Source organism: Delphinus delphis, chromosome 12 (assembly GCF_949987515.2).
Source record: "Delphinus delphis chromosome 12, mDelDel1.2, whole genome shotgun sequence".
Taxonomy (NCBI): Eukaryota; Metazoa; Chordata; class Mammalia; order Artiodactyla; family Delphinidae; genus Delphinus; species Delphinus delphis.
Genome location: NC_082694.2, coordinates 83,049,437 through 83,069,122, shown reverse-complemented (window position 1 = coordinate 83,069,122; position 19,686 = coordinate 83,049,437). Strand labels below are relative to the sequence as shown.

The 19,686-nt window shown below is 56.4% G+C and overlaps 1 long non-coding RNA gene across 2 annotated transcripts; it reads left to right on the top strand.

The window, feature by feature from the left end:
• The first annotated feature begins 337 nt into the window (after positions 1–337).
• LOC132435528 (uncharacterized) lies at positions 338–8,128 on the top strand. 2 transcript variants are annotated; one of them, XR_009521565.1, is made up of 3 exons: positions 338–508; positions 1,551–1,678; positions 7,895–8,128. It is a non-coding gene; the product is annotated as an uncharacterized lncRNA (long non-coding RNA). The 2 variants fall into 2 exon arrangements; XR_009521564.1 differs by having other exon boundaries at positions 338–513.
• Positions 8,129–19,686: the final 11,558 nt, after the last annotated feature.

Sequence of the window (19,686 nt, the reverse complement as noted above, 5' to 3'; positions counted from 1 at the left end):
AGCTGACGCTAAGGTGCGTCTCCCGAAGTCACAGGCCACCGGCCAGGTCCCCGTGGACGTGGGCCCCCCTCTCCCCTCCCGCTCCAGCCCCTGGGCCTCTGCCCCTGCTGCTCCCCTGGCCCGTATGCCTTCCCGCGACTGGCCGCTTCCCCTTTACCTGGTGGATATCTACACGCCCTTCAGCTGAGCCGGAGCTCCCCAGGCCAGGGCCGGGTCCGCCCGGGTCTCCCCCAGCAGCTCCACTGCTGCTCTCCGCCCAGGCGCTGCACCCCAGCCCCACCCCTTGATCCTGTTCGTACAACTGCCTCTGTCAGGAGCAGGGAGGCTCTCGGACGGGCCCTGGGAAGCACTTAGCAGGAGCCGGGCTTCAACATCCGCTGCTTGAAACAAACTCAGCAAGAATCTGGAAACAACCTGAATGTTCAACCCTGGAGGCCCGGGAAGGTGGCTGGCGGCGCCCCTCAGTGGGATGCTCCGTGCTCGGACAGACAGTTCGGGGGCATCTCGGGTGAGGTCGGTGGATCCGAAAGGGCGGGATGCCTGGACAGGTGCCCCACGGGCTGCCTGTTTCCCACCTATGGCCTGGCGTGGGCAGGCCTCGCCGAGGGAGGAAACTCCGAAGCTGACCCCCGTCCACCTCTCTCCTCTCAGTCCTCGTGTCTCCTCCGAGAGCCTCTGCCTCCGGTGCGGAGGGACAGTTAGCTCTGCGGGGCCTCACACCCACCAGATCCCCTGGGCCGCCGCCCCGGCACCTGGCCCTCCGTTCCCAGGAAGCCCTCCCTTTGGGAAGCCAGGCCCGAGGCTGCAGAAGCCCCGGTCAGGGGCAGGACGGAGAGGCGGCCGCAGCGGGGCCTCCGCCCACCGAGCGCGCCGGGCCTCCACGAGCTTTGTGCCGCCTTCCCGGGCCGGCCGGCAGCCAGGCAGGCGCCGGCCCGTGGGTGTCTCAGGCCCAGCTGGCCGCCGGCCGCCCTCCTCCCGCGGGCCCTGGCGCACGGCCGCCGCTGGAGCGACGCTCCGACCTTTCCCCCACTTCCCGCTCTGGCCTCCGGATGATTCCAGGCCCCTGCAGTTGACAGGAGTCACATGCGGCTGGCACAGGGCCTCCCAGGCCATCCGCTCCTCCCCTCTCATCGCTCGGGCCTGAAGGCCGCCCGACGGAGCAGGGGAAGACCTCTGGCCCCGCAGAGGGCCGGGCCTCTGGCTGCAAGGCTGGGGCCACGCCCAGTGCCCCGGCCCGGCCCAGGGCCCGCCCCACCACTGTCAGGCTCCTTCCCGCCCCCGCCCCAGACGTCCTGCTCCCGTGGGCATCCGCCCTGGGGGCGGGGCTCAGTGACCCACCTTCTCGCGCTGCCCACGCTGTGGGTGGTCCTCCGCCTGGGAGCCTCCCTGTGGCTCGAGCCTCTGTCGTCCGCTTTTAGTTCCCTGAACACTCCCCCAGGCCGGCTCTCGGCTCCCCCGCCCAGGGTCCCAGCCCCACTGAGCTCCCTCAGCCCTCACACTCCAGACACAGCCCTCAGGACAGAGGCAGGCAGCTGTTCTCTTCCCATCAGGCCCGTGACAACACGGGGACAAGGGGCTTTGTCACAGAGCCACCACGGGGCAGCAGGGCCCGGGTGTGAGCGCAGGTCTGCCCGAACCACAGCTGGAGGCGCAGATGGGGAAACAGAGGCACCGAGAGGTAAGCAAAGGCCAGACAAACTGGGCCTGGTGACCCCAGCTCCACACCCTGCCTGGACCCTGGAGCACAGAGCGGGGCTGGGGGAGGCAGGAGGGATTTGGTTGCAACCCCGTCACGCCTGCACGAGGGGCAGAAGCCGCTTCCCGGAGGGCGCTGGGCCAGCCTCGACCCTGCGCCCTGCACCGTGCAGCTCACCGGTTGGGCGGGAATGTGGGGAGGTCACCTTGGCTACTCCCGGCATCTGGAGAGGGCGGCAGCATCATGGGAGGGAGCCCCGTCCACATGGAAGCCTGAGGACGTCGTTGCTCCCCCTGCTCACCCTTGTCCTCTGCTCTGGGAAAGTGCTTCTCCCCCGCTGCTTGCTGACTGCCTGGGCAGGGGCACCCAGAGTCGGGGACCTGCTCCTGGGAGAGTCGTGGGGACTTAGCGAACTGGGAAGTGGCATCCCCCGGGCCTGCACCCTTCCTGCGTCTCCGGGCAAGCTCTGGTCTGCCTGCAGCTGCCCAGCTCCTGGGTGGGCTGCCCCCTGCCTTCCTGTCCCTGCAGGGACAGCCCCTGGGGGCTCCCAGGCTGCAGGGAGGTGACTGCAGTCCCTGAGCGAGCCCTTCTTATCTAGAGCTTGAAAGGACATGGTGCGAGGGGAGGAGGACCCAGAGCTGGGGGCCTGGGACAGGTGAGAAACGGAATCCAGTGGTACTTATAGAGGTGTCCCAGGCACACAGAAACACCCACGGGGCCGATGCCTAGCTGCTGCGCTTCTCTGCTGTGCGACGGCATGGTCACTGAACCTTTCCTGAGCTTCAGTTTCTGCAGTTTGAAAACAGGAGCCGTGATAAAACCAGCTTCGCGGACGTGTGTGAAATGGAGAGGGTGCTGAGCTGGCTCAGAGTCTGTGAGCCAGGGATGCTGTTAGGACGTCCCGTCCCGGCTCCAAGCGCCTGCCCCCACCTCCTGTTAAGAAACCACAGCTCTTCCCCTCCCCTCCTCTGCTCTTCGCTCCCTTTCCTAACAATTTGGTCCAAAGCTTCGGGGAGGCAGAGCAAGGTAGGCATTGGTACCTGGCTGGGGGACACAGCGGCCTAGAGTGGGTGTGGGGCGAAGAGGGCGTCCGCCAGACTGAGAGCGTGGGGGGGCAGTCCGTGGAGCACGGGTGGGGAGTGGTGCCCAGCGGAGGCCCAGAGCGGGCATCATCCGTCTCAGAGACATCTCAGAGAATTCTCCGGCCTAGCGTCTTCCTCAAGTAGTCTGACGTTGTCTGCTCAGGGGCTTCTCCATCCTGGGGGTACTCGTTTCACCTTGCCAGTGTGGACAAAGCCAGCGCGCTGGAGAGGGCGTCTGCAGAGAGCATCTCTCTAAGGATGCTGTCAGATTCTGGACAGAGAGCTGTAGGTGAGCCTGGGAGAGGGGCCTATAGGGGGGAGGACAGAACTGTGACCAAATCAATGAAGGCCTCATGGGGGGGACAGGAGAGGTGTGTAACCCCAAGGGACAAAAGGGGTTGGAGGGATGAGAAGACTGGGAGAGAAATCTGGGTCCAGCGTAGTCAGAGAACCCCACTGAAGGCAGCCCTGAAACTGGGGGTGCTCGAGCACCCCTGCAATGAGAGTGCTGGGAGGGCAGGGTCTCAAGTGGCACCTACCGCCTTACGCAGGTGAGGCGTGGCCGTGACAGATGTGCACGTGTGCGTGTGCCTGTGGAGGGTGGGTGGCCTGGTGGGTTTGCCAGTGGCCTGGCCTCTGACTCTGGGAAGAGGTGCCGTGGGCCGGGCCGCCTGGGGCCGCTCAGGAATCCCTGAGGGAACTGTGCCAAGTCAGCCTGTTTCCCGGGACACTTTCAGCCGTGCTGTTCCTGCCCCAGGGAGGTTTGCCTGCAGGTGGCGTGCCAGTCTGGAGGCAGAGGGAGGAGGAGGCTAACTTTCTTGGGCTCTGACCTCACCCTGGGCACAGTGCTGGGTGCGGGGATTCTGGCATCTCAGCAGGCGTCCTGGTTGCAAGCAACGGAAAATACTCTTAGTCAGAGAGCTGGGAAACCATGGGAAACAGGAAAGAACCACAGCTAAGGCCACACCCACAGCGTCCCAGGACACGTCCTCCACCCACCCCGTCACTGGTGGCTGCAGGGCCCTGCACTGGGCCCCAGTTCCCCTCTGGGCCTCGCTCAGGGTGAAGGCTAAACCAAGGTCACTGCCAGGGCCTGGCCACTGCAAGAGCAGGGAGGTGAGCCTGGGCCTCCGCAGCGGAAGACAAGCCGTCCCCCTCTGTGACTTCCTACCCAGGGTTTCCCGGAGGCAGGGTTTCTGGAAGGATGGGATGCAGGGTGGCCCTACATACCCACATCCCCCATGACCCCATCCCAGGACTCTCAGAAAGGTGGGGAGTTAACCGGAGTCTAGAGAGGTAGAAGCTGTGTGGGGAGGCCTGGAGGCTGTGATCTGGGAGGCCTTCACAGAGGAGGTGACGGTGATTCTGGACCATGCAGGCTGAGCAGGAGCTCCCTGGGAGGAGACATGGAGAACGTGGGCAGAGAGCCGGGCCTGCTTCGGAGCGGCCGGGCTTTGCTGGGAGTGCCTCAAGCGGGGGCTCAGGCTGCAGACCTGGAGGGACAGAGTGATGGAGCCGCCTGCCTCCCCCTTAAAGGGTGTCCTTCCATGGGAAGGGCTGGGCACATGTCCACCCCTCGGCCCTGGGCCCCTCCCACTGATGTGGGCACCTTCCCAGTGGCTTCCCAGGACACCCCGAGGGCGCAGACCCAGGCCTGGGACTTGAATTTCTCACTCTGCTGCTGTGTGTGTTTGGAACTGGCCCGGAGGGAGGTGGAGCCACTGAGGGGCTTTGAGCAGGGGAGCTGCAAACCCGCTCTGGGCTACAGAGACAGGATTCTGGGTCCAGCTGGACCAGAGACAGGACATACTAAGGCCAGAGGCAGGGCTGTGAAGGCTGTGATGAAATCCAGACACAGACAAGATGGTGGGGGACACCCGTGAGAGGGGCTCCATGACTGGTAGCTGGTGGAACACAGCTTTACCTGAACAAACCTTCCCGTCGGAGGGAAGGCAGCAGGACAGTCCCTCCGGCCTGTCCAGGCAGCAGCCCTCGCACACGACATCCCTCCCCCAGAGCAGGGCCCTGGGCGGCAGGCTCAGGGCCAGGTGGCCTTCTGGGAAGGTGGCTCTGATTTCCTGGAAGAACCAAAACAGCAAACGCACAGCCTTTCTCTGCACTTCCCACTGTGCCCTGGCCTCTGCTCAGGGAGAAAAGGCCGTGTACGCAGCCACACTGAGAGGGTTGGCTGGCTTCCCCAGCGGTTGCTGGGACCCAGGGGTTGCTGGGACCCAGGGGACGGATGGCAAAAGGATCTGAGGGCACAGGGACCCAGGAGCCTGGGCCGTTCCCCACGGAGCTGCACCTCACACAGGGCGGGAAGCACGGCCAGGGGCCTGGGCATCCATGAGCAGCAGGGCAGGGCCTGGAGACCGCACGAATCACGTGCGTGTGCGCATGCGTGCGTGTCTGCACTCATGTTGGGGGGTGTGTGCACGTGTTGGGCTGCCTCACGCCTTTGCTCAACAGAGGCTGAACAGGCCCAGCACATAAGAATGTAGCAGGGACCAAGGTGGTCGAACCTGCTTTCAGGCCTCTCAGGCTATGGGGGAGGCAAACAAGATGTTACCGGGGTGCACAGGGAGACACGGGAGCACACTGATGGGCCCTGGCCCGGGGCATCTCAACAGAAGCTGAAGGATGAGTAAGAGTATGTGTGTGGTGGGGGGAGGGTCAGCGTTCTGGGCAGAGGGGACGAGCATGGGACATTCTGGATCGTTCATGGAGCACAGAGTGGGGAGTGTATGCATGTGCACTGGTGAGGAATAAAACAGAAACCCAGGGCTTCCCCGGTGGCGCAGTGGTTGAGAGTCCGCCTGCCGATGCAGGGGCCATGGGATCGTGCCCGGGTCTGGGAAGATCCCACATGCCGCAGAGCGGCTGGGCCCGTGAGCCATGGCTGCTGGGCCTGCGCGTCCGGAGCCTGTGCTCCGCAACGGGAGAGGCCACAGCAGTGAGAGGCCCGCGTACCGCAGGAAAAAAAAAAAAACAAAAACAGAAACCCAAATTCTAAATGTAAAGAGTACTACTCGGGCTTCCCTGGTGGCGCAGTGGTTAAGAATCCGCCTGCCAAGGCAGGGGACATGGGTTCGAGCCCTGATCCAGGAAGATCCCACATGCCGCGGAGCAGCTAAGCCTGTGTGCCGCAACTACTGAGCCTGTGCTCTAGAGTCCATGAGCCACAACTACTGAGCCCATGTGCCACGACTACTGAAGCCCGCACACCTAGAGCCCGTGCTCTGCAGCAAGAGAAGCCCGTGCACCACAACGAAGAGCAGCCCCTGTTCGCCGCAACTAGAGAAAGCCTGCGTGCCGCAGTGAAGACCCAACGCGGCCAATAAATAGATAAATGAGTAACTTTAAAAAAAAAAAGAAAAAGAGTACTACTCTTTTCCGGCTCCAGCCATAAGAGGTAACAGGTATCAGACTTACCTTCCCACCATAAACAACTAGAAAACTGGGCAGACTATATGAAGCAACTGTTTTCATGCACTGGATGACACTGCAGAGCAGTGGTCCCCAGAGAAGGACACACATGAGGGCAGCTCCTCTGCCTGGAGCCAGCCCAGGCACTTTCTATACCACACACAGGAAGTGAGGCCCAGAGAGTGGTGGTCTCACCAGACAGAGACAACAGAGGCTGGAGTTCAGGGCAGCTGAGGTGGCTAGAATTTATGGGGTCTCAGAAGAACAGAGAAGAGACTTCAGCCAAGAATTATGCATAGGAGGAGCCCCAGAAGGTTGCGTGGGAGTCCCCTTGAGTTTTTGAGCAAATGCTAAGCTGCACAGGTGCCGGGCAACTGTCAAAGAGCCTCCTGGGAGCGGTAAGTGGAGGGAGACTCCAGAAGACACCCTGTAATGGGGACATCAGAGTGATAAGCTTGCTAAACACACTAGGTATCCAGTGGTGACCGCAGAAAAGCGACCATCTTTTAAAATTTAGGTTAGTGCGGTATCATTTACATATAGTATAATTCACCACTTTTAGGTGTACAGTTCTGAGTTTTGACAAATGCATACAGGCATGTAATCACACTACAATCAAGATATAAAACACTTCTGTCACCCAAAAACATTCCCTGTGCCCTTTGACTGTCATCTTCTCACCCTCCTCCAGCTCCTGGTGAAAAAACAGCACTTTCAGTGTAGAAAGACACCAGCCCTGGAGTAAGGGCTGCTCTAGACTAAAAGCCTGAAAACAAGTCTTGACAGGATAAAACTAACTTGCAAAAAAATGTAACTAGCTGCTAAAACAAAGCTCGGTAATCTTTAAAGGAAGACAACACAATTCAGACTCTCAGCAATGTAGTTCACAATGTCCAGCATCCAACCAAAAATGATTAGACATGTGATAAGGCAGGGAAACGTGAATCATAACCAGGAGAAAAGTCAGCCAATAAGGAGCCCTGGTGAATTCATGGGGCAAGCAGGCAATACTTTTTGTCCTTATGTATTTCCCCACTGACAGATGATACAGTTGCCATAAAAATGTTAATATTGAAAAGGAGTCCTCAGAAGCAAAAGAAAGAGGACCTCAGGCATTAGAGCCAGCCAGAACCCAAGTAGATCAAGATGGCCAGTAAGTACACAGTGTGGACAGGCCTGGAGCCAGGCACTGGGACCCAGGGATGTGGGCTACACAACCACATCCCTGAGAAGTTCAGCCTGGGTGAAGACAGACGTGAGAACTGCACAGATGGTAGATGCCAGCAGAGAGGCACAACAAATTCTCGGGGGGTTAGAGAGATCACCTGTTCCTGGGGGAATTATGGAAGGCTTCACAGAGGAGATTCCTTTTGAATTGAGCTTTAAAAGATGGTTGGATGTCAACTGTATCTCAATAAAACTGGGGAAAATTAAACTTAAAGATAGTTGGGAAATAAAATAGTTTTTAAAATCACCCATTAAATCATCCCATTACCCAAATGTGATCACTGTTAGTGTTCTAGTAAGTTTCTTCTTTTTGAATTCTCTTTTTCTCTTCTCCTAAACGTAGCTCAAACCTTGGCTCCTCAATTCTGTTTTGCATTTTCCAGTTGAGGTCATTTCAAAATAGCATTTTCTGAAAATTCTTTGTAACATACTGTTTTGTATTTTTTTTTTTTGCGGTACGCAGGCCTCTCACTGTTGTGGCCTCTCCCGTCGCGGAGCACAGGCTCCGGACGTGCAGGCTCCGGACGCGCAGGCTCAGCGGCCACGGCTCACGGGCCCAGCCGCCCCGCGGCATGTGTGATCCTCCTGGACTGGGGCACGAACCCGTGTCCCCTGCATCGGCAGGCGGATTCTCCACTGCGCCACCAGGGAAGCCCTGTAACATCCATTTTTGATGACTGTGAAATATTTCGTTAAATGTCTGTGACATGGTCCAATTAACCTGTTCTCTGTTGCTGAATATTTAGGTTATTTTCAATTTCTACTTAATGCTGCAATAAGCATTTTGTTCTCCCCTGTTGATGATTAGGCCCTCAAGTTAGATTCCCACGAGTGGAATGATTGGCTCAAAAAAAAGGTATAAACATTTTGAGGTTCCTGATACATATTGCCAAATGACTTTTCTACATTTGACTTTGTACAGACTTACACTCCCTCCATACTTACTCTCTTATGTTGTAATATGTGCTTTCATGCCTTCTCCCCAACGAATCATGTCCTATCCACCTTCCTATCCTCAGTGCCCGGCACAGGGCAGGATTCCAGTGACATCTGTTGTACCAATTGTAACCACACTTTTGTAAAAAAAAAAAAAAGGAAGGGTTATCCAGAGTCAGGGATAAAAGCCCTGAGAGATTCTCCAGGAGCCAAGACTCGGCCAAGTGTAGGTGGACACGTGGGTCTCTGGAGCCTGGCTCGAACACCTGGTGTGGAGATGGGGCAGCTCTGAGAGATCTGCAAGTTCAATATCTCATTTGAAAGCTGGGGAAACTGAGATCCAGGTGGGGCGGGTGGCTTTCAAGGGCACAATGCCTGTTCCTCTGCGTTAAGGCCCCAGTGGTGTGGACGGGCAAGCCAGGATGTTGGGGCATCAGGCACCCATCGGGACCCGCACAGCCAGGGACCTCACGTCACAGCACTCACTCTGCTGTGCTGTGCATGTGAGGAGGTGGGACAAGAGGCAGAGGCCAACCCCCTCTGAGCCAACAGTCCAACGACAGGAGTCGGGAGAACGATATTTGACTTGGGGGAAGCAGGGTTTGCTCTCTCTTCCGTGAGAGGTTCCTCTTCTTATCGTCCAGGGAAGACCCTCTAAATGGCTGTCACTCCTTCAGAGACCCAGTGTCACAGAATCACACCATCTAAGAGGCGTCTGGAGCAGGAATCTCTTCCTCAATCTCCCAGACCAGCTTCGGCCTCTGAGAAGCAGAGACCGGGAGCAAGTGTCTGAACCTTTCTGAACCTCAGCCTCCTGTCTGTAAACAGGGGCTGGTCCCGCCTGTCTCCGGGGCTACTGGGAGCACCCAGTGGGGTGGTGGCTGCAAAGCCCCCGGGCCTTGTGCTTGGTGCAACGTCATTCAGGACACAGGCGGGCGCTGCGAGGTGTACTCTCTAGAAACCCTGATTCCCCATCATGGCTGAGACCCACTTTTCTCATCCCCTCCGGTTGACACCCCAGGGATCCGCACCTCCCCGTGTTCAGGACCTTCTGGGTCCGTCCCACACTGAATCTGGACAGGTCTGGGGGCTCATTTGGCCAACAGAAGGGGCCAGAAGTGAAGCTGGGCCAGTCCCAGGCCTAGACCTCGAGAGACCTGGCAGCCTCTGCGCTCCTGCAACCCAGTCGCCATGCTGTAGGGAAGTCAGGCCATCCTGCTGGAGAGGAAGGCCTGAATGCAGCTGCCAGAGTGAGGCTGGCCAACTCGGGAAGCGGGGTAGCCATGGCCTCAACCAGCAGAATCGTGAGAAAGAATAAACCACTGTCATTTTAAGCCACTGCGGTTTTCGCGGGGGGTGGGAGCGCTTTACTCGATGACAGATAACTAACGCCCCTGCCCTGCATCCCAGCCTTCCCTCTGGGTCTCTCCAGTGCTGTGCTGGTAAGTGTTTAACAAGCAGCTCTCTGGGCAAGGGTGGGGGGCTAATCTGTAGTGTTTTTCCGATCTCTGTGGTGTCAGTATTCTCATCACGGCTGATTTCAAGCTACAACGTGACACCACTAAACATGGGCTGGAGGGGACGTGCAGAGTCAGGGTGCGAGCCGGCTCAGGCCACCACAGCTCTCCTCCCTCCAGCACGTGACAACCCGCAGAGTCGGTGGTGAGTGAGCTCAAGGCAGGTGACGTGTGGCTAGAAGCATTTTTTTCACAGGCACTCAGAGTTCCGGGCTCAGCCTTACCTTCAGGGCAGCAGGTGGCGGAAAGAATTTGGAGTCACGCACACACCCGCCTCCTCTTCTTTGCCTTTGCCATGTGGAAGCAGGGCCCTCGGCAGGAGAACTGGGGCCCCTCGTCTCCGATGTGGGCAGGTGAAGGCCTGCGGAGGCGGCAGCCAGGCTGTGTGTGCCGGGCTAAGGCGTTGCCCTAAGGCCAGGGCAAGGGCCGGCCAGAGGAGATGGGTCTGAGCACCAGCCCTTAGCTCAGCCCCTGGGGAGTCCTTCAGCCGAGTCCTGAGCCCTGTAGGAGCGGAGGGCATGCATCTGAGTGAAGCCCTGGGGACTGGGGAGCCTGCCCTGTGGCTCCAGACGGCCCCGCCACCCACCGGCCAACACGCACGCACACGCGCACGCACACACACACAGCCGCCCAAAGGCGGAGAGGCAAGGACAGCAAGGGCTGAGACTTGCTCTTTGCCATCAGGACCTCAGCAGCTCTCGGCCCCTGGGTGTAATGGTTAGTTTCACGTGTCAGCTTGGCCCGGCTCTCATCACCAGTTATTCAGTCAACACTACCCTAGGGGGTAGCTGTGAAGGGGTTTTGTCCACGTGGCTAATGTCTACAGTCAGGTGACTCTAAGTAAAGGAGGTCACCCTTGATAACGTGGGAGAGTCTCATCCAACCGGCGAAAGGCCTTAATAGCAAAGCTGAGGTCTCCTTGAAGACGAAGAAATTGCACCCGTGGCTGCAGCGTCGGTCCTGCCCAGGAGGCTCCAGCCTGCTGCCTGCGCTACGGATTTCTGACCCGCCTAAGCAGCCCTCACAAATGTGCACGTCAGTTCCTTGTGATAAATCTCTCTCTCGCTCTCTCCCCAGATACACGTGTAATCTTATACAATATATATTATATAATACATATTATATAATATATATTATATATGGAAATCATATATATACATACAGAGATTTATTGCAAGGAATTGGCTTCTGCAATATATATATACACACACATACACATCCATATATATACACATATACAAATACATACCTATGTACAGCTACACACACACACACACACACACACACACACACACACACACACACACACACACACACACACACACACACACACACATATCCTACTGGTTCTGCTTCTCTGGTGGAACGCTGCATGATACACTAGGGGTGCTCAGAATCCTGTACCATGAGTGTGACCCTCAATAGCAGAAGACCCTCGTCTCAGCCCCTCAGCCGAGGCAGGGGTGCCCCTCCTTGCTGCGGGGTGAAACAGGCGAGCGTAAGGCAGGGGCTGCCCCCAGGGTACCCGAGGGGATCTGCAGTCCCAGTGCTGCGGCTGCAGACAGCACTGCAGAAAAGCCTTATCTCTATGAACACTTTGTGCCCTGAATCCTTTCTCCTCCCTCGAGAGAGGGCTCGGGATTTCTGAATCCAGACCTTGGGAAAGGCTCCCAGGCTACATCTAGGTGCAGCCCGCGCCCCGGCGATGGGCCCAGAGCCGCCATCTTGAACCTCCTTGAGCTGGGAGGTGGGAGGACTGGAGGGAAGAAAGGGGACGCTGAGAGGGACGTACAGGTGCAAGGCTGACCCTGCACTACTCGTTGGGTGTGGACGGAGGCCAGCGGAGAAGGAGCCGGGTCCAGCCCTCCAAGCTGCAGGTGGGCAGAGGGCGACACTCGGCGTCAGGGAGGACTTGAACCTGGAGCGGGGAAGGGAAGGGGAGGGCTTGCAGCAAGTGCTGACGGGAAAGGCCTCTGCTGGGTGCTGAGATCAGAGGTAGAAAAGCAGCAAAGACGCCACTTGGGTAGTTTGGGGGCAGACAGAGACATTGGGGTGAAGAGGAGGGATGTGGGTCCCTCCTTCCACCCTGATGTCTGGTTAACATTGAGAGTAGTTGCAGGGCGTGGATTTGAATTTCAAGAACCTGGACGGTGGCAAGGCTTCTCTGAAGGAGGCCACAGAAGGTGTCTCAGAGGGTCATCGCCCTAAAGCTCAGAAACTCAGGTTTGTGTCACTGACGTCGTGACCTTGGTCTGTCTGGCTTCGGGTTCTCCAACCATAAAATGGAGGACATCTTACCTGCCCTTTGCGTGTCCTTTCACGGCACAGCCGAAATGAGGCTGAAATGGAAGTCAGTCTCCTCTCACACTGTTGAAAAGAATTGAGGTGTGTGTGCGCGTGTGTGTCCACACTTGAGGACACACATAGACACAATCGGTGCGTCAAGTCTCCTCAGCATGGAAACACACAGAAGGTGGCTTTGACATTGAAAATACGGTCCTGACAACCCAACAAACACAAACTGGCAAAAGATTCAACCAGACACCTCACGAAAGAAGATGTACAAAGGGCCGATAAACACATGAAGAAATGCTCAGCATCACTAGTCACCAGGAAATACCCATGAAAACCACACTAGTACGTGACTTCAGTCCCTCTGGACAGCCAGAATTAAAAAGCCTGACAATATCACAGGTTGGTGAAGTTGTGGAGCAATTGAGGCTCTCACACGATGCTGTTGGGAGTGTAAAAAGGCGGAACCATTTGGAAACACAGTTTGGCAGAATCCTATAAAGTTAAACACATTTACCATGTGGCCCAGCGATTCCGTTCCTAGGTTCTACCCAAGAGAAATGAAAGCATACATCCACACAATGACTTGAACGTGATATTCACAGCAGCTTTATTCCTAAACACCCAAAACTGGAAAAAACCCAAACGTGAATGGATAAATAAAATGTGGTACGTCCATACAATGGTATACTATTCAGCAAAAAACAAAAAAGCCCAAATTACTAATATCAATATATTCACCAACATGGATGAATATCAAAAACATTGTGCTAAGCAAAAGGAACCAGATGTAAAAGAATACATGCTGTGCGTTTCCATTTACGTGAATTTCTATCGTGACAAAAGGCAGACCACTGGTTGCCAGGGGCCCAGACAAAGGGAGAAATTCACTGCAAAGGTGGACGGGAAAGTTTGGGGGTGGTGAAATGTTGTGTCTTGAATACATACTCACCGAACTGTACACTTTAAATGGATGTAGCCCCTTGAGCAGAAATTACACCTTAAAGTTGGTTGTTTCAAAAAGATAGCTGAAGAGCATGGTCCCAGTCTCCACACACTTTCCTAAAGGGACTGACAGCCTTTCCCACAACGTGTTAGAGGCTTCCCACGGTGAAACCACCCTCATGTCACTAGTCTGCTGCTGTCTTTTGGGAAGTCCTTCAGAGAAAGCTCCAAGCCCAGCTCCCCCTGCCCCCAGCTGGACCGCAGCGAGGGATACGCACTGGGAAATTTAAGAGATTTAATTCTGGGACACTTTTTCAGTTACAAGAGTCAGAAATCCCAACTCAACTAAAGGAAAAAAGAAAAGGAGGGGGAATTTACCTGCTTACACAGTTAGGAAGTCTGCTGACATCCAGGCCTCAAATGAGTCATCAGGGCACTAATTAGGTCATCTCTGCTTCTCCGTCTGTTTTGGCCCATCTCTCCTGCTGCTGACAGACTCCCTGCACAGGGGTAGTTCTATGGCCCCAGCACATGCTCATAGCCACCCTGGAGAGGAAGGAACGGTGATTCCTACCAGCCCCAGCCCAAGTCCCAGAAGAAGCCTTATTGGTCTGGCTTATGCCACATCCTACCCTTTAACCAATCACTGTGTCCTGAGGAATGCAGAATTATGATTGGCTGTTGTTGCCACTTGGTGGGAGAGGGGCTGGTCAGATCTTGGTCACATTTTTCTGACGAGGCCTTTCAGCCCTCAGGTAAATTCCTGGAGAGGAGCAGACATGTGAGAGAAAGAGCTTTGTGCAACTGCTTTGCAGCCTCTAAACTCCCCAGGATATTTGTGGGGAGGGAGGAGAGCTCCAGGCCCCTGACCAGCCAAGAGGGCCAGCTAGGTGCGTGGGTTTGTATATAAAATCTTCTTTTTAGGTTTCCATAGGTACTGAAGGGTGTGAATACAAGTAAACAGAAGGAGGCCCCTGAGGCAGCAGAGTTCGAAGATGGCCCGCATGATCTCTCACACTGGCCTTATGCCCTGTTTAAGCCCCTCTCCTTGAGCATGGGTAGGACCCATGGCTTGCTTCTAGCCAATGGGATACGCCAAAGATGAGGTCACTCTGATGGCTACATTCCCACCCCAGCCCCCATAGAAAACTCTGTCTTGGCTGACCAGAGAGAGTGTCTCTCCTGCCGGCGTGGAAGAAAGGGCTGCCATGATGTGCTGCCTATGGCAGGGAAATGTAGGCGGCCTCCAGGACCTGAGCACGGCCTCCAGCACCTAAGTGCGGCCTCCAGGACCTAAGCTGACAGCCAGTAGGAAGTCTGGCCCTCAGTCATGGAGCCGCAAGGGAAGGAATTCTGCCAACAACCTGAGAGACCATAGAAGCAGGTTCTGCCCCAGTTGAGCCTCCACATGAGAACACAGCCCAGATGCCGCCTTGACGGCAGATTAACGAGACCCCGAAGAGCAGAAGCCCCAGCTAAGCTGTGTCCAGACTCCTCTTTTATTATCTCATGGAAACTGAGATTTTAAAAAAATGTGTGTTGCGCTTCCCTGGTGGCGCAGTGGTTGAGAGTCCGCCTGCCGATGCAGGGGACACGGGTTCGTGCCCCGGTCCGGGAAGATCCCACATGCCACAGAGCGGCTGGGCTCATAAGCCATGGCCGCTGAGCCTGCGCATCTGGAGCCTGTGCTCCGCAATGGGAGAGGCCACAACAGTGAGAGGCCCGTGTACCGCCAAAAAAAAAAAGTGTGTTGTTTTAAGCCTCCAAGTTTGTGGTAATTTGTCACTCAGTATAGAAAACTAAAAGACTCGCATTTTTTCTCTGCAGCAGGGAACGACTGCAGTGGCCACAGATGGGACCCCCAGCCCCCAGCCTTGCACCTGTCAGTCTGCTCTCCACACCATAGTGAGAGGCATGGTCCTAAAATGCAAATGGGATTGCCTGTTCCTGTAAGTCCTATCAATGCCTGCTCTCCACTCTCAGAATAAAATGCAAACCCTTTAGCATAGCCTGCAAGGCCCTTGATAATCTGGTCTTTCAAATGAGTTCCCAACTGCCACCTGTCTGTGTGTGGGAACCGGAGACCAGTTCCCCCCAGTCCCTCATGTTCCAGGCTTTCATGATCCACACACACACACACACACACACACGCACTCCTTTACGCTTCCTTTTTTCTTTCCTCCTTGAAGCTCAGCTCAAATATGGCCATGAGGCAGGGTTCTGACCCTAGGATGAAGTGCGTATCTACCCTGGGCTCCCCCTTCCCCGTGCAGTTCCTCTGGCCCAGACCCCAGTGCCTGGTCACCTATGTGTCCCCCCAATCCCCATCGTGCCCCAGACTGTGGACTCTCAGAGGGCAGGAAAGGCTCACTGTCTCTGGAACCTGGGACCAGCTCAGGGCTGGCCATCAGGAAGGGTCTGCTGAAATGAATTAGTGAATAACACGTCCACTTTCTGGATGGGGGTGACGGTCATTTAACCCTTTCGTGCCCTCTAAATGAGGAGTGGGACCTACACATGAATGGGGCAGGCTTGGGAACAAATGCGCCCCAACCCCAATCCCTGATCTGAACTGCCATGGCATCTGCAGCCCAGCTGACGTTTGCTGGAACCCAGAGAGCCTGGTTGGGCTCTTTGATCTGTGCTTCTGCTGGTCCGTTACCACCATACCAGCAAGGTCCTCTCATACCCAAGAAGGGGAAACTGAGGCTGAGACCAAAAGGAGCCTGCCTCACCATGACCACTGCCCCCCCTCCCCAGTGGCGGCCAACAGCCTGGGTGTGTCCCTCTGCAGGGGAAGCAGGCCAGGCCCACCCACAGGCTGGGGAGAGATCTTCCCCAGGGCGGGGCGTTTCCTGCTCTCGGGGTACCAGACAAAGCCCTCAGTGGGCCCTGTGGGACCAGGAGCTTCCAGCACCCCTTCCCACGTGCCTCCACCCCGAAGCATGTGCTGGGCCTGTGACACCCTCGTCCCTCCCTTCTTTTGCCGCCCAGAGCTCTGTGAACCAGGAAGCCAGAAGGTGGGGAGACTGAAGGGTCTCCAAGCCCCACTCTGAAAAGGCTGAGCAGCAAAGTGTGTGTGTCCAAAAATGCTCGAGGGCCTGGCTGCAGGATGGGGTGCCCTCTGAGCGTGTCCTGGGACCACCCCAGCTGAGGCCGGCCCACCAGCCAGGCGGTGCAAACTCAGTGGCTTTGTTTCCTACACCAGCGTTCCGGAGGTGCTTCCCCCAGCCCTGTGGGACTCTAGCCCCTGTCCCTGCCAAGGTTCCTGGGGGTCCCACATCCGGGGTGATGGGTGCCGTCCCAGTGTGAGGTTCCCAGCTGCCCCCTTCTCCCTCAGGCATAGAATAAGAAGCTCTCCCACCCCCAAACTCACAAGCTGGTTCTGACATGAGGGCAAGGCTGGGCCCAACCAAGCCAAAAAAATTACCTGCTCGGGATGGGGATAATTTGACTGCCTATAAGGGCCATGTTTTGTGGAATATCACCTGCAATTCTTTTTTTTTTTTTTCTGCTGTACGCGGGCCTCTCACTGCTGTGGCCTCTCCCACCGCGGAGCACAGGCTCCGGATGCGCAGGCTCAGCAGCCATAGCCCACGGGCCCAGCAGCTCCACGGCACGTGGGATCCTCCCGGACCGGGGCGCGAACCCGTGTCCCCTGCATCGGCAGGCGAACTCTCAAACACTGCGCCACCGGGGAAGCCCCTCACCTCCAATTCTTAACACAACCCCGCTAAGGAGGTATGATTGCACCCATTTTAGAGTTGAAGAAACTGACCTCCTATGAAGGTAATGGTCGCCGCCCGGGTGACCACAGGAGAAACTGGAGGGAAAAGTGCTCTGTAAATATGTGTGTAAGGGAGCATCATGACGGCTCATGTGTGCCGGCTCTTAACTCAGGTGGCCCGAGATCTGGGGTCAGGCCTTGAGATCAGACAAATCAGAGGTCAGAGGTTCCCACTGGGAGAGAGTCAAGCCTCCCTGGGTCCGTAATCGCTGCCCAGGCTGGGGGACCGGCCCCTAGGAAGCCGTCTTCCTGCAGAAGGTGAGGTGCCTCGTCACCTGGCAGCTACCACGGCTCCTCAAGTCTCCTCCTGTGCCCAAGTGCCGGGGCGTCCAGTCGCCTGCAGGGCCCGAGGCCCCAGGAAGCCCCGTTAAAGGAGCCCGGAAGGCAAAGAGCAGATGGGCGTGCTGCACGCAGTCCGGAAGTGGGAGTGCAAGGAAGGCGCTGGAGGGCGGCTGGTGTGATGAGTGAGGACTTCCTGCTGAGGCTCCCTTCCCTGGGGGTCAACCCCTGCCTGAGCCAGTCAAAGCGGCTTCCCAGCACCAGAGAGGATTGGGAAGCAATGCTGCTGATGAATACGGGCGAGAGAAGACGGAGGGCATTTGCCAAAGACGAGGAATTTGAGTCTTTCTCCCGGACCCTCGGCCAGCCTGTGGGGCTGCCATCTTGGTAGACGCCTGATGAGGGGCCATGAGCTTCAGAATGATTCCCTGGCAGGCTCTGCATTTATCGGGTTGGTATATATGCTGGAATGGGGGTATCAAGCTAAAACTGCATCCCCGGGACTTGTGGTACCTAGCTAATGACAGATAGCACGGCCAACTCAGGCAAGGGCTGAGGAGGGACTTCCTGGTGAGAAGGCTAACGCTCTATATGAGAATGGGCTGCCAGGTGCGGTCACACAGTCTGGAGACCTGTGATACTGTGGGGTCCTGGGAGGAGCTGCCCAAGCCCCCAGAATCTCAGGACTGGCCCTGGGGCCCCAGCAGCCAGCGTACTCTCGGCAGGAATCACTCCACACCCCTGATGGATTTCTGCCCTTTCCGGCTTGGGCACATCTCAGGTTGGGGAGCTCGTCCCTTGCAGGGCATCCCTGCATTTATCACAATCCTAACACGTATTCCCATTCACTATCGGTGTAGAGGGAGAAAACACGGCCAGTCCCAGAGCTGGCTGCAGAGCTGTTCTTGGAGGAGAGCAACCTACGCGTGGGTCACTGGTGTGGAGAGAGAGTCCCCAAGGCCTGACCACTCTGGGTTGGGGGTGGGACGGAGTTAACGGAGTGGGGTTGAGGGAGCCGGGGACGAGAGAAGAGGGGGGCACGGCACGTGGAGAACAATCCCTGGAGGACAGAGGACTTGGGCTTTTGTAACAGGGATGTTCCGTTTCATGTTGTCATTGTTTATCCCGCCTCCTTCAGCGTGACCTTCGCTCAAGGCGTCCACACATTTGGCCGTGATGGACAGGGGCTTGTCCAAGGGGAGTCCGTGCCCAAGAGATGAGAAGAGGAGGAGAAATTGGTACAAACAGGTCTGAGAGCCAGAGGTGCCTGGGAGAGATGGAGCCCTCGGGGGATCCCTGGTGATACTGGAAAGGATGCAGATTTCCAGCTGGCTGAGGGCTGCACGTGAGCACTTGAAGCTATTCTAGCTGAGTCATAAGGAACAGGGGGGCTCGGGAGCGCTGAGGGTCTGGGAACAGCCACGGACAGTACTGTGGATGGAGATTGCTGTTGGGCAAAACAGGCGTCGGTCTCGCTAAGAATTGGGGTGTCAGCTCTGCGTGGTGCATCCCCTTTCCTGGAAACCCAGGTTCCTCAGGGTGGTTGACAGAGGCCCCCCGCAGCGGCCCCCGCCTTCCTCCAGCCTCCCAGGACTCCCTCCCTCTCGGATCCAGCCACACTCACAGTTCCCCAAAACTCCATGCTTTCCCCTCTGGCCCGCTTGGCCAGGTATGCACTACTCCCTTACCTACATGTGCACAGGTGCACACACACCTGTGCTATCTGGAAAACCTGCTCTGATTCATCTCTTACAGTGAATTATTTAAAAAAAATTTTTCTTACTTTGTAATAATTTTAGATTTACTGAAAACCTGCAGATAGTACAGAGAGTTCCGGTACGCCCTCCACCCAGCTTCCGCTAAGGTTAGCGTCTTACATAACCGTGGTTCATTTGTCAGAATGAAGAAATCAACATCGGGACAACACGACAGACTAAACCGCAGACTTTATTCAGATTTCACCGGTTTGCCCACAAATGCCCTTTCATTACTTCCGGATCCCATCCTGGATTTCGCGGTGCATTTAGTCCTCGTGTCCCCCTAGTCTCCTCCGATCTGTGATGGTCCCCCGTCTCTCCTTGACCCGTTTTGAAGGGTCCTGTGAAGCATTTTGTAGAGCATCTTTCAATCAGAGTTTGTCTGAGGATGCTCATGGTTAGACTGGGGTTGTGGAATCAAGGAAAGAATGACACAGGAAGTGGCCTCCTCGCCTCACCTCGGGGGCCTGTAATGTCAATACGACTTATCACAGTGAGGTTAGCCCCCGTCACCTGATCATGTCTGCCCGCTCTCTCCACTGTGAAGTTTCTATTGCCCTTTCCATACTGTATGTGTTAGAAGTGAGTCACTACATCCAGTTCCTACTCTGGGGGAGAAGATTTAGGCTCCAGTCCCTGGAGGGGGTTATCTCTGCATGTCATTTGGGATTCTTCTTGGGGGAGAATTGTCTCTTCTCTGCCATTTGCTTACTTACAATGCATTTTAATGATCTCCGCTTTA